Source organism: Melospiza georgiana, chromosome 5 (assembly GCF_028018845.1).
Source record: "Melospiza georgiana isolate bMelGeo1 chromosome 5, bMelGeo1.pri, whole genome shotgun sequence".
NCBI lineage: Eukaryota > Metazoa > Chordata > Aves > Passeriformes > Passerellidae > Melospiza > Melospiza georgiana.
This window is the reverse complement of record NC_080434.1, coordinates 39,859,335-39,871,936: the sequence shown is the minus strand read 5'-3', so window position 1 is coordinate 39,871,936 and position 12,602 is coordinate 39,859,335.

The following is a 12,602-nucleotide window of genomic DNA, read 5'->3' as shown; positions in this document are numbered from 1 at the left end:
CAGGTAAATTTGCTGAGCCTCTCATCCCTGTAACTACTGACTCTCCTTAGAGTTCATCAAACTTATATAATCTTTAATTAGTACATATGGGACAAGGAGTTTCTGTCAGCAAGTCTGTGCCCTGTAATCCCAGGATTCTTGGGATATTTATCATTAGCTGGTCAAAAGGGAACATCAATACAGAGAAAATTGATAAGCCTTAATCCTACAATCGGAGATGGAAACATCCCCTCTAAAACATTTACCACCCTATCTCCAGTATTTTCATTAAACATGCTATTCTATGGGTAAGGACACAACATCCTATTCTATGGATATGGCTATGGATATGGGTATAAGGATATGGATATGGATATGGATATGGATATGGATGTGGATATTAGGATACGGATATAAGGAAATGGATATGGATATAGTTATTGATATAAGGATATGGATATGGATATGGATATGGATATGGATATTAGGATATGGATATAAGGATGTGGACATGGATATAGATATTAGGATATGGATATAAGGATATGGATATGGATATTAGGATATGGATATGGATATTAGGATATGGATATTAGGATATGGATATGGATATAAGGATATAGGTATTAGGATATGGATATGGTATGGATATAAGGATATGAATATGGATATCAGAATATGGATATGGATATGGATATGGATATGGATATGGATATGGATATGGATATGGATATGGCTATGGATATGTTATGGGTATGGGTATGGATATATGGATATGAATATAAGGATATGGATATGGCTAAAAATGATATGGGTATGAATATAAGGATATGGGTATGGATATGGATATATGGATATGGATATATGGATATAAAAATGGATATGGATATGGATACGGATACGGATACGGATATGGATATGGATATGGATATGGATATGGATATGGATATGGATATGGTAAGACACAACATCCTGTTCTATGGATAGGGAATTGACTGGAGAAGGTGCAAAGCAATTTGGCCTTCCAGCTTCTTTGTGTGAAACATCCCCACAGCAATGGCTGCAGCTGATGGCAGAGCACTGGTGCTGTCACTGGGATAATTCTGAGATCTCTACCCGAGTTCATACACAAACATAATATCCCCTCTGTCTGCCCCATGCATTGGATGGGGAGATCACAGAGAAGGGTAAAAGCAAGCCATAGATTTGACACTGGATGAATGTTTCCAAAAATAATTGGCAGCAGCAGTTCTTTTGGGATAGGAAGTTGCAAGAGTGTTACAGGAGTGTGAGCACAGTCAGTGCTTTCTAGACAGTTCTATTATGTGTTCAGACTCCAGCGTTTTGCCTAACTTTAGGATAAACCTGACTTTTCAAGCTTGTTAGATAAAACATGAAACTGCACCAAGATTTTAAAAAGTTTCAAATTTTCTTTTTTTTTTTTTTTCATTCCTTGAGGTATGATGAGGGAAAAAACGCACACAAGGCTGAGATTTTAATCTCCAAGTGGTTATCTTAATAAGTAATAAATCTAACCTTTCCAAGCAGACGTATGAAGTTAAGGGGACTAATTGATCATGTTGGCACAAAGGTGTTGTTCATTCTGCAAAGGCCAAGTTAATTCACATTGATGTGATTCAAATTAACCTTAATCAGCTACTAGGCTGACTGTGATTTCATTACTGAATATGCTACAATTAGACATCTCCTGTCTTTAAATGCCCCTCAGCTTTATTGCAGCTTTTTTTTTTTTTTTTTTTTAATAATAAACACCCATTTACACATCAAATACTATTAGTGTAATTGGCTTTAAAATTGACTTTTTTGTGTAGTCACTTTTTGGTTCTGTTTATTCTGAAAAGGTCAAGTAATACAGATTGATGTGATCTAAATTAACCTCAAACAGTTACTTCTCTCAGAATGATATGCTGTCATGGTAGAGAAGGATCAGACAGTTGCCTTCTCTTTCTTCTTTTTTTTCCCCCTTCCAGATACATAAATCATATATATTTCATTCCCGGAGGCAGGTGCAAAACACTTAGAACACTATAAATCATCTTCATAATAGAATTCAAAAGCAGTTGACTATTCATCAGAAAACTTTAATTCTTCATCCCCATTGAGGCCGTGCAGGTATGCCACACACTGTACTAAAAAACCAAAAAATTACACTTTTCAAAAATTAGTTTTATTTTGTTGCAACTAAAAACCTGATCCAAAGCCCACTTTTTAAAGCTTTCTGCCCTTGAATTCCACACCTGCAGTAGGCAGTGTGAACACAATAGTCCACTGTAAATTCATGGGCAATGTCTTTGTGGCACTGAGCAAGAGAAGCAAGTTCCCACACTTTATTTCATTTATTGAGGTAAACAATTGTATTTTACCTACCTCTTTCTTTTTCAATTCCCTCTGGCTAAGAGTATTAATACCTCTTAAGACTTCTCTGATCAAACAGAAAGGCACCACAAGTGAAACACTCAAGGAGGACTGTCACAGACATCTTTTATGGAAAATCCTTTCCTTAGGATGTTTCCTCCTGAGAAGCTGGGAGGCCTCAGGAACAAAATGCAAACATTGATTATCTGCTGCTGTGGAATGCAACAGGTGCATCTGTGATTGGCCCATGTTGGATGATTTTAATTAATGGCCAATCACAGCCCAGCTGGCTCGGACAGAGAGCCGAGCCACAAACCTTTGTTATCATTCTTTGCTATTCTATTCTTAGCTAGCCTTCTGATGAAATCCTTTCTTCTATTCTTTCAGTATAGTTTTAATGTAATATATATAATAAAATAATAAATCAAGCCTTCTGAAACATGGAGTCAGATCCTCATCTCTTCCCTCAACCTGAGACCCCTGTGAACATCGTCACAGAGGGCCACAAGAAACGCGAAACAAAAATGATAAATTTTCTTCAGAGGGAGTGAATTAAATGGGGAAGGTGAGGGCGGAAAAGACAACTTAAAATCAGCTCTTTACCACTTGCACTCTCTAAGGAGATTTAGCTTCCCCAAAGGCAGGAGTTGATGAGGAGACACCTTGAAAACCCCTGTTGGTGATGAAGGAAGGATGCTCTCACCTTCCAAGGATTCACCTTGGGCACCCCTGAGCTCCCCTGGGTTTCCTCTGAGCCCAGTGGTGGGAAACTGATCCAGAAAGTATCCAGGGTGGTGAAACACTTGTGAAGGCAAGGAGGGACAGCAAGCCCAGCAAATTGTCCTCCTGTCTTGGGTACCAGCATGTCTCCCACAGCTCTGAGCCCAGGCTACCTAACTGGGACACAGATCTGTGGAAATCCAACCTCACTTGGGGAATAGCCACAACTGTCACATCATTTATTGATCAGAATAAATGTTTAATTTTGCATTTAGTTGAAGGCTGTACTGTAATCAATAATTAATTTGCCAGTTGTGGTTATTTTACATGTTCAGTCACTTTTCTATATGCAAAATAACCAGAACATGCACATTATTTGTTCATTCAGCTCTGAACATGAATCTGAAGAATGGTCTGTGCTAAGAGATCTTTCTTTTTTTGACTTTGCTCTGTTGAAATTCTCACATTTGAAATTCAGCTCTTAAAAGTCGGCAAGGACCATGCCTGGTGCCCAAAAAAAAAAAAAAGAAATAAATAAAAGGGGCATTTTTTTCATCTTATCAAATCTTCTAAAACCAGAAGGATTGTTAGGAAAAACAGCTACACATGCAGAAGAGCAAGTGGTTCTTATGGTAAAGATGACTCCTTAAAAAGTAAAAAAAAAAAGCTTTTTGGATCTCTAGCATTATGGAAAATCCTAACTGTCTGAATAATGCAACAGCTTAAATAAAGAATTGAAAGAGCTGAAGTTACTCTGGAAGATTTTCCTAAATCTTCCAGCTTTTGGGGCTGCAAAGGACAGCAGAGGCAGCTGCATCTTTGTAATGTTCACACAGCACTTGGGTTGCTCCTTTAGTAAATCCTGAAGGAAAAAAAAGGAAAAAAAGAAAAGCATATAATATTTCTTTGCAAAATTTCAGGGTAATTAGTGCTAAACATAATTTGTACACACAGTGAGACTCTCCTTTTTCTGCCTCCTATCTGCCAGTGCATCTTTTCAAGTGTGCAAAATCTGTAGGGATCTATTGATTTTTTTTTCCCCTTGTTGCTCAGTATGAAATAGAAAGAGTGTGAGACAGGTAATTTCTGATCCCGTCCACTCTGCATCTAGGGACAAACCTATTTTTCTTGTCATAATGGTTGAGTCTCCCCATATAAGAAACTTTTGAGATGCATTAAAGCCACCTAACCATAAAGAAGTTGAATGCTTCAGCAACAAAATATGTATAAAAAACTTTATTTAATATTGACACAATATTTCTAACATAAACACTGAGACTAATTACGAAATCAACCCTAGTCAAAGCCAATTATACTGTGGGTTAGTAAGTACAATCTCTACTACTATTTATAGTGACAGAAATACCATAAGTATATATGAAAGACTATATACAGATGGTGAAAAAGATTATGCTTGGCATAACTCAGAGAGATAAATTAAAATGGATGTCTGTAAACAAACTAGAGAAAGTAATATTACATCACTAAAAATGAGACTGACCTACTCTTTCACTTAAAGCCAAGCTATATCTGACATGACAGGAGCAGTTTTACTTACGTATGTGTAAGTCAGTGTGGATTTCTGGATGTAACCACAGAACAACAGCCATGTTTTTTTTTTAATTTGGATGACAATAGTGTAAAATACTGTTGGTTTCTTGGCATATCTGCCTTTGGTCCTTCTGGAAAATATGAAATATTAGTACTCATCCAGAGTAAATTGATTTAAAGTGGTTTTAATAAAGTTTAGTATGTGTTTGGCAATGAACAAACCTTTGCTACACGACAATAACCAGAAATATGCAGACTCACACCAAACAGATAAATGGCTTCATATCCATTAGGATGTTATCAAGTCTGAATTTTCCATTTAGAAATTTTATTATGCCTACTTAAATTTTTGTCCTCCATTATGAACTGAGATTAACTTAACACCATCAATTTACAAGCAACATGATGTGTAGAGTCAGTTATCACAGTAACACTGACTTCTGCTGTCTGTCATCCTGGATTGTCATTTACAGACATTTACTTTTACAAGATCATAAAATGATCCCAAAGTAGTCTCTCACTGAAAAGCAATGCAATATACTGTGGCTCTCATTACTCTGGTTCCCTAAATAAGTTACAGTAAAACTTAAATGGGCATGTTATGGATTGCTGTCAGTGGTTTGCTGTCATTAAATTTCTGTTTATGATTGTGTATCTATATTTTTCAGACATAAAATATTTTCTTAGCTGTCCTCTGACAGTTGTTTCACCCACCCACTTTGTCCGCAGCACTTCAAAAAAAGTACATGGAAGGTTTTAGTTTCACCTTAAAATTTCCAGTTTAGTATGTAAGGTGAAAGAAAACATTGAAGGCAGCCAAGGTACCTTGCGAACATCAGAGCTATGCTCTTGGTGTTTCTTTTTGAAGGCAAGATGCCTGCTAACTGCTCTTGCCTGTGAGTGTTCAAACTGCAGAAAGCTCTGAAGCTGGAAAAATTAAATCCATAGAATGGTAAGTGAAGGGGCATTGATGGCATCTACTCAGTGTAATAAACTTGTTGTCAGCTGGTATAAGACTAGAAAGAGTCTTTATCATTAAAAAGTATTTTTGAATCAACTGCGCCAGAGAAAGTGACAGTCGAATGTCATGAAGAAAATGGTAAAAAGTATTTGATTTCCTCATGTTAATATCTAATAGTCCTCACAAAAGTGGGAACATTCCAGAAGTTTAGAGAGTCACCAATCCTTGAAAATTCTGAAAGAATTGAAAGAACAACTAGGAACAACAGGCCAGTCAATCTGATCTTTATTTGATTACAAGTGGGCTGGGCTCAAAGAGCATAGGGAGTGTCTTTGATGGGCTTATGGATCTGAGCAGTAAATGGCATAGTATAATGGGATTTTTCCTAGGTGTTTGCTTTAGTGTTTCCAAAGTGGTTTACAGAAAAGGTTGGACCAGTATGTAACTAATATTCATTAAAGATTAAAGGGGAAATTCACAGAACTAAATTTAAAGGATCAACCGATATCATTACCAATATAGCTATGGAATGTTTGAAGTTGCTTTTAGCTACATCACTACTGAATGAGCCTCTCAGCAAATATTATTTCCTACAGTGATCTTTAGGATATAAAATCCTTCTTATTAAATCCTGAGAAAAGCATTGACAGGGTATGAGCCTTCCAGAAGAAGGATAAAAGAACTAGTGGTTCCTTATGATCCCAACTTGCATGAAATTTAAAAGCAACTATTTTGTCTGAATCAGGTCTCTGCATTTGACATTTTGAAAGATTTTTTTTTCTTTTTTTGGCCAAAAAACATTTGACATCTGCCACTGCTTCCCTGGTATTAGAAAGGTCATTATACCATAGACAGCAGAAACTGCTGAACTTCAGAAATCTTTGGCACTCACTAGTAGGAATCTGAAAGAAATATCTAAGAACTTGCCAAACATGGTCTTTTCAGAATGACAGGCTGGAAAGATGAGAAAACCATAGCCTCAAAAGGGGATCATCTGAAGTGAGCAGGTTTGTTTACTGATCTTGCAGTGAAGAACTTTCTTACTTCCATAACCAATAATCATAACTTTTTCAAGGGAATGACTGAATTGGTTGTGTTCAGTCAATTGTTGGTCATTACTAATTACTTAATTACTTATTACACATTTTGTTCACCCATGAGTCAAGCTAAATCCAATATAATTTCTAACCTCAGGAAAGGAATTGAAACAACCTCACACCCTCTAAGTTATATTAAACTCTTCAAAGGGTCTTGATGACATTTATCTTCCCTGTCTCACATCCTTGGGCACACCATCCAATTGAAAATCTAGCCCTGTTGCAAAAGAAGCATTCAAGACCTGAATCATTATTTTTTTAATATAAAAAATAGACATATGCAATTAATTGTATGTGTCCATATAAATATTTGCATATATGTGTTTACAAAACAAAAAATCTGAGAGCTCTAATAGAAAGACTACAGGAAATGTATCCCACTGTAGTCATTCAATATCCTGAGATCAAAGTAGCACCATGTAGCTGAATTCTGCTTTAGAAACAGGATGAGAAATAAAGAAAATATCAAGTATTTGATAATATATGTGATTAAATTTATGTCTGGTTTCTCAGTTGTGAAATGTTTCCAGGAGACATCTCTACGTGTCTAAAAATGGCTGCTGCAGCGTTATTTTTACATTTCAGTAAAAACTGCCTAAAGCTGCTGCTATAATTCCAAGTCTGACCCCCATTATTAACTAAGATTAATTTAACACTTTTTGTCCCCCATTATGAACTGAGATTAACCATGGTGTAACCCCAGTCAACAACCAGGCAATCTCTTGCTCAATCTCCCACTTGCAGGATCCTGGAGAAACAATAGGAAGGGTAAGGGCAAGAAAACACATCAGTTGAGATAAAGGCAGTTTAACAGGGAAAGAAAAAGCCACACACACAAGCAAAGCAAAACAAGGCATTAAATCACTGGTTCCCATGGGCACACAGGTGTTCAGCCACCTCCAGGAGAGCAGGGACTCAGCACAGTGACTTGTGGAAACAAACTCTATCACTCCAAATGTCCCTGCTTTCCTCCCTACTCCCCCCAGTTTATACAATGATATAATAAGGTCTGGAATACCCCTTTGGGATCATTGGGGTTGGGGTCATCTGTCTGGGCTGTGTCTCCTCCCACCCTCTCAGGCATCCCTAACTTCTTCACCAACAGGGCTGGTATGAAAAGCCGAGAAGGCCCTGGCTCAGCAATAGCAAATATATCTCCTGTGTTATCAGCCCTGTGTTCAGCACAAAGCCAAAACAGCCTCATAGCAGCCTCTGGGAAAGAAATCAACTCTACCCCAGCCAAAACCAGCACAAGGCCTCTATTTTTGATGGTGTTCACAGGGGTCCCAAGATGAGGGAAGAGACGAGGATCTGACTCCATGTTTCACAAGACTTGATTTATTATTTTATGATATATATTACATTGAAACTATACTAAAAGAATAGAAGAATTTCATAAGAAGGCTAGCTAAGAATAGAATAACAAAGAATGATAACAAAGGTTTGTGGCTCGGCTCTCTGTCCCAGCCAGCTGACTGTGATTGGCCATTAATTACAAACATCCAACATGGGCCAATCACAGATGCACCTGTTGCATTCCACAGCAGCAGATAATCAATGTTTGCATTTTGTTCCTGAGGCCTCCCAGATTCTCAGGAGGAAAAAATCCTATGGAAAGGATTTTCATGAAAAGATATCTGCGACATCTATTAACTTGTTCATTTACTTAATAAAACACTGATATACTTGGAGGATGCAATGTGTATTAGAAATACAGCACTTCTCTAGCTGCATCCTTGACAAAACTTTCTCTCTGATGGAGTACTCTCTTTTTCCCTTCTTCATTCCCTTCTTTAAAAATCTGGATGCCTGTTGCTTAAATTGCCCTGTTTAGGAATGGTGCTCTCCATTCTCTCTCAGTGCTCCTGCTAAAACCAGGTGCCCCTTCCCCTCCTTCCCCAACTGGAGACACAAAAGCCAAAGAACCCAGACTGAGATAGGAACAGTTTAATGGAAAAATCAATGAGATAAGAGAATGAACAGTGTCAGCAACAATATTAGTAATAATAAATATGAAAATTGAAAAAAAAAGATGTGTTCCTCATGGAGCAGAACACATATGGAACCCACAACCTGACCACAGCCAGTGCTTGGGGCTGGCATCACGCTGCCTCTCCCCACACCAGGCCAACTTCTCTGTCAGCCTTCCACACTTCCTCAAGTGAAAGAAACCCATTCTCCCTGGAAATGCATCCCCTTTCCCTGCCCACAGCAATGACGTGAGGTCCTATAGAAAAGGTGCTGACCATGGCCCTTCCTGGCTACTGCAAAAGTTAACTGTGATCTGGACAGAACCAGGACATCCATCTACTCCTATCTGATTTTTTTTTTTTTTTTTTGAGCAGACAAAGCCTGTATTAACTTTGTTTCTTAATCATTACCAGTTTCAGAACATATTGTCTTTTATGGCTATCATAACTCATTTATGTGCCAGAGAAATTAAAAATTGATTTTGCCAAGACATAAATATTCTTCTTTGCTTATAGATAAATTGATACATTTAATATTACACTGAGTTTTTAACCGATACCTTAATGTAATTAAATGAGCACTGGTCCTATTTTATTATTTAAGACTGTTTGACAAAAATTGTTTTATTTTAACTACCCCTTGCAGAGATGATTCATTAAATTTGTTGGCATATTATTATTTCTATATGCTGGCATTTATTTATCAGTGGTAGATCTAAAAAAGCCCAGTAGGATAGGGATTGAGCTAAGAGGAATGAGAGGAAGTGGGCAACATGTCACCTTATTTTATAAATGTTCTATGTATGCTTTGGGGTTTTTTTGTCTTAAACATTACTTGAAAATAATTATTTTTTTTTTTCAGAAGTGCAATGAAATTAAGTGTTTTCACTTCATGCAGTAGATATATAGATTGAATATTTGGCTTAAACAAAACTCATTATATTGTAGCAGTGATTTAGTAATGAATGTGATTGTGAGCACAGATGAATGAAGAATAAGCTGGAGTGGATCTGCTGAAATCTTGTCCTGTAAGACAATATAGCATTAAGAATTAAGGCAGCATTTCTTCTTACTCCCTTTTATTTTAGGTGGTAGTCCAAAAAGCTAACAGGTTACCAATATATCAACACTCTTTTATGGACTGTTCCTCTCCCATTTTCTGCAGCCTGTTAGATGTCTTCTCCCAAAAAGATGCATAGGTGCTGTGCTAATGAGAAACACTCAGCTGACGGGAGGGAGCATACCCTGAAAGATCCCATTTCTTCATGACCTCTTTCTGCACCACACTATGGCTGCTCTGTCGTTGCTCTGCAGTTTCAGAGCGGGCCTTGCTGGGATCTGAATACCACAGGAAATAAAAAAATTGTCCCTCTGCATTCATCCAGTTTTCATCCTTTTCTATAATTCTACAATTCAGCTCCTGGATGCTGTTAGAGCCTAGGTGTGGAGTTAGATGTCTCCCTTGGCCCCTTTGCTTTTGTGGCCTTAGCACTTTGGTGCAGAATAGGAACTTGAGCAAATGTAAGCTGAGGACAGCCCTGCATAAAAAATCCTCTCTTTTGCTCAAAATGAGAACATAAACCCAAAAGACAAGTTAGCCCTGACTGCAGAATCTCTCCACGAGGCGGATTTCCAAAAAAACAAGTATGAAAATTTATCAAGGTTCTGAAGGCACCTAATATCACTGCAGTCATTGAGAATGATTTTTATTGTCCCTAATGAGCATTTTATAGATACTCATATTTGAGCAGTGCCTGAATCTTTCAAAATAAGAAGCAGCATTCTCCCTGGAGAAGAAGCATATTGCTGAATGCAATCTGTCAGCACATCGGGGCTGCTCAGACTCCTACACGCCAGGAACAGACGATCAAGTCCTCTTCCATGTTTCATGAATTGAAGGTGTAAATCAGTTTAGCCATTAAATAAGTCAACATCCCTCTTATCTATCGGTTGCTTTGATTTAATAGATAAAGGTATAACTTCTATTGCGAGTAATTAAAAAGGAATAATTTATTTCACAATGTAGTTTCTATCGCAGTCTGCTTCAAGTCTAAAATGAGGGCAACCACTAACAGTAATTTTTGCTTTTCTAATCTATTCTCTCAAGAGAGGGATGTGATTTCACTTTGATTTTTCATTTCCATAACAAGTACTGTGAAGTTTTTCATATAGTTAAATATAGCTAGTCCTGAAAAAAGTGTAGGAACCTGACCCTCTCCTTCTACTGACATGGAAATTATAAATTGCAGATAGCCTTCTCATTTGGCTTCTTTAATGATGAATAATCAAAAGAAGTTCGCTTGGAGTTCCTTCAAAATAATATTCCTTTTTAATTTAAAAGGATGCTTCCATTGAACGACAAAGATTAAAAATAGAATTGAATTCACTTCATTCTAGCAACACTAATACTAATCTCCTAATCTTGATCTTTTTCTCACTTTAAATGTATTTCCCTTTCTGTAAACCATTTATTGGCTAATCATTATTCTTACATTCCAGCAGCATTTTAAATTATATAAATACAGCATGCTATTTATCCACAACATTTCTGTGAATTTCTTTTGCTAGTCAATCATCAAACAGAAGTTAAAGATAGAGCTTTGTCTTCTCTGCTATATCATTGCTGAATGTTCCCTGGTGATTCTAGGCAAGAATCATACTGACATATATTTTAAGATACTCAGATATGAGCATGTGTTTCATTTGTGCCTTGAATAATCCTCTCTGCCCTCAAAAAAAGTTTAACAGGTAGAAAATATTATATACCTGTATGATGAAATAGCATTATATTTCTGTAAGACTGTTATGGTGTTCACAGGGGTCTTAGAATGAGGGAAGAGATGAGGATCTGACTCCATGTTTCACAAGGCTTATTATTTTATGATATATATTACATTAAAACTATACTAAAAGTATAGAAGAGAGGATTTCATCAGAAGGCTGGCTAAGAATAGAATAGCAAAGAGTGGTAACAAAGCTGGGCTGTGATTGGCCATTAATTACAAACATCCAACATGGGCCAATCCCAGATGCACCTGTTGCATTCCACAGCAGCAGATAATCAATGTTTGCATTTTGTTCCTGAGGTCTCTCAGGAGGAAAAATCCTAAGAAAAGGATTTTCCATAAAAGATGTCTGTGACATGAGGCAGTACTATTTATAGCACCTTGATTTCTACCTTTGTTTTTTTAATCTTCTGCTTTTGATTTGGGACAGACACTGCAGACCAGGATGCAGATCCTGCTGCTCTTTGCTGTGGAATTAAGGTACTTTGCTTTGTGCTGCTCTTTGGCTGGCCTAATCATCAATTTACCCATTCTGCTGAGAATCAGCATTTTTGCCCTCTTTAAAAATGCCCAGACAAGCACATTGACACCTGATTTACTCCATGTTAGATTTGAATTGAGGCTGTGCATGGGGAAGACAGCTGATCCCATAAGCATTAAGGCAGTTGTCAGGACACTGGAGGGATGTGTGAGCACCTGCTGAGCCAAGCCAGCTTGGAGGGAGGATCAGCAGCTTCCAGCAGTGTACAGTGCTGTGTGTGGGCAGCTTCCACACAATCAATTAGATACCCAGGGAGAGGAAGGGTTCAGCTCTTAAACCAGCAGCTTTTCCTTCCTTACATGTTTAATCTCTGCCACGCAAACTCAATTCCTTAAGAATAACGTGTGACAGGGGGTTTAGCCACATACTTCACACAAGAAAAGCTTATGGCTCCAGTTCTTAGCCAAAAGAATAAAAAATAAAAGGACACCCAGAAGACCCCCGGTACGTGAGGGTCTATCGTTTTGAGCAAAACCAGCCTTTTTCATTTTTAAAGCCTCAAGGTGAAAACACAATTATGCTCCCCTTGAAAGTGTGAATGTGGAAAAGCAGGGTAAAACTTTCTCAGATCTCACGGTGTGGATTCCTCTTGATAAATGTTCACCTGGAGGGATATTCCTG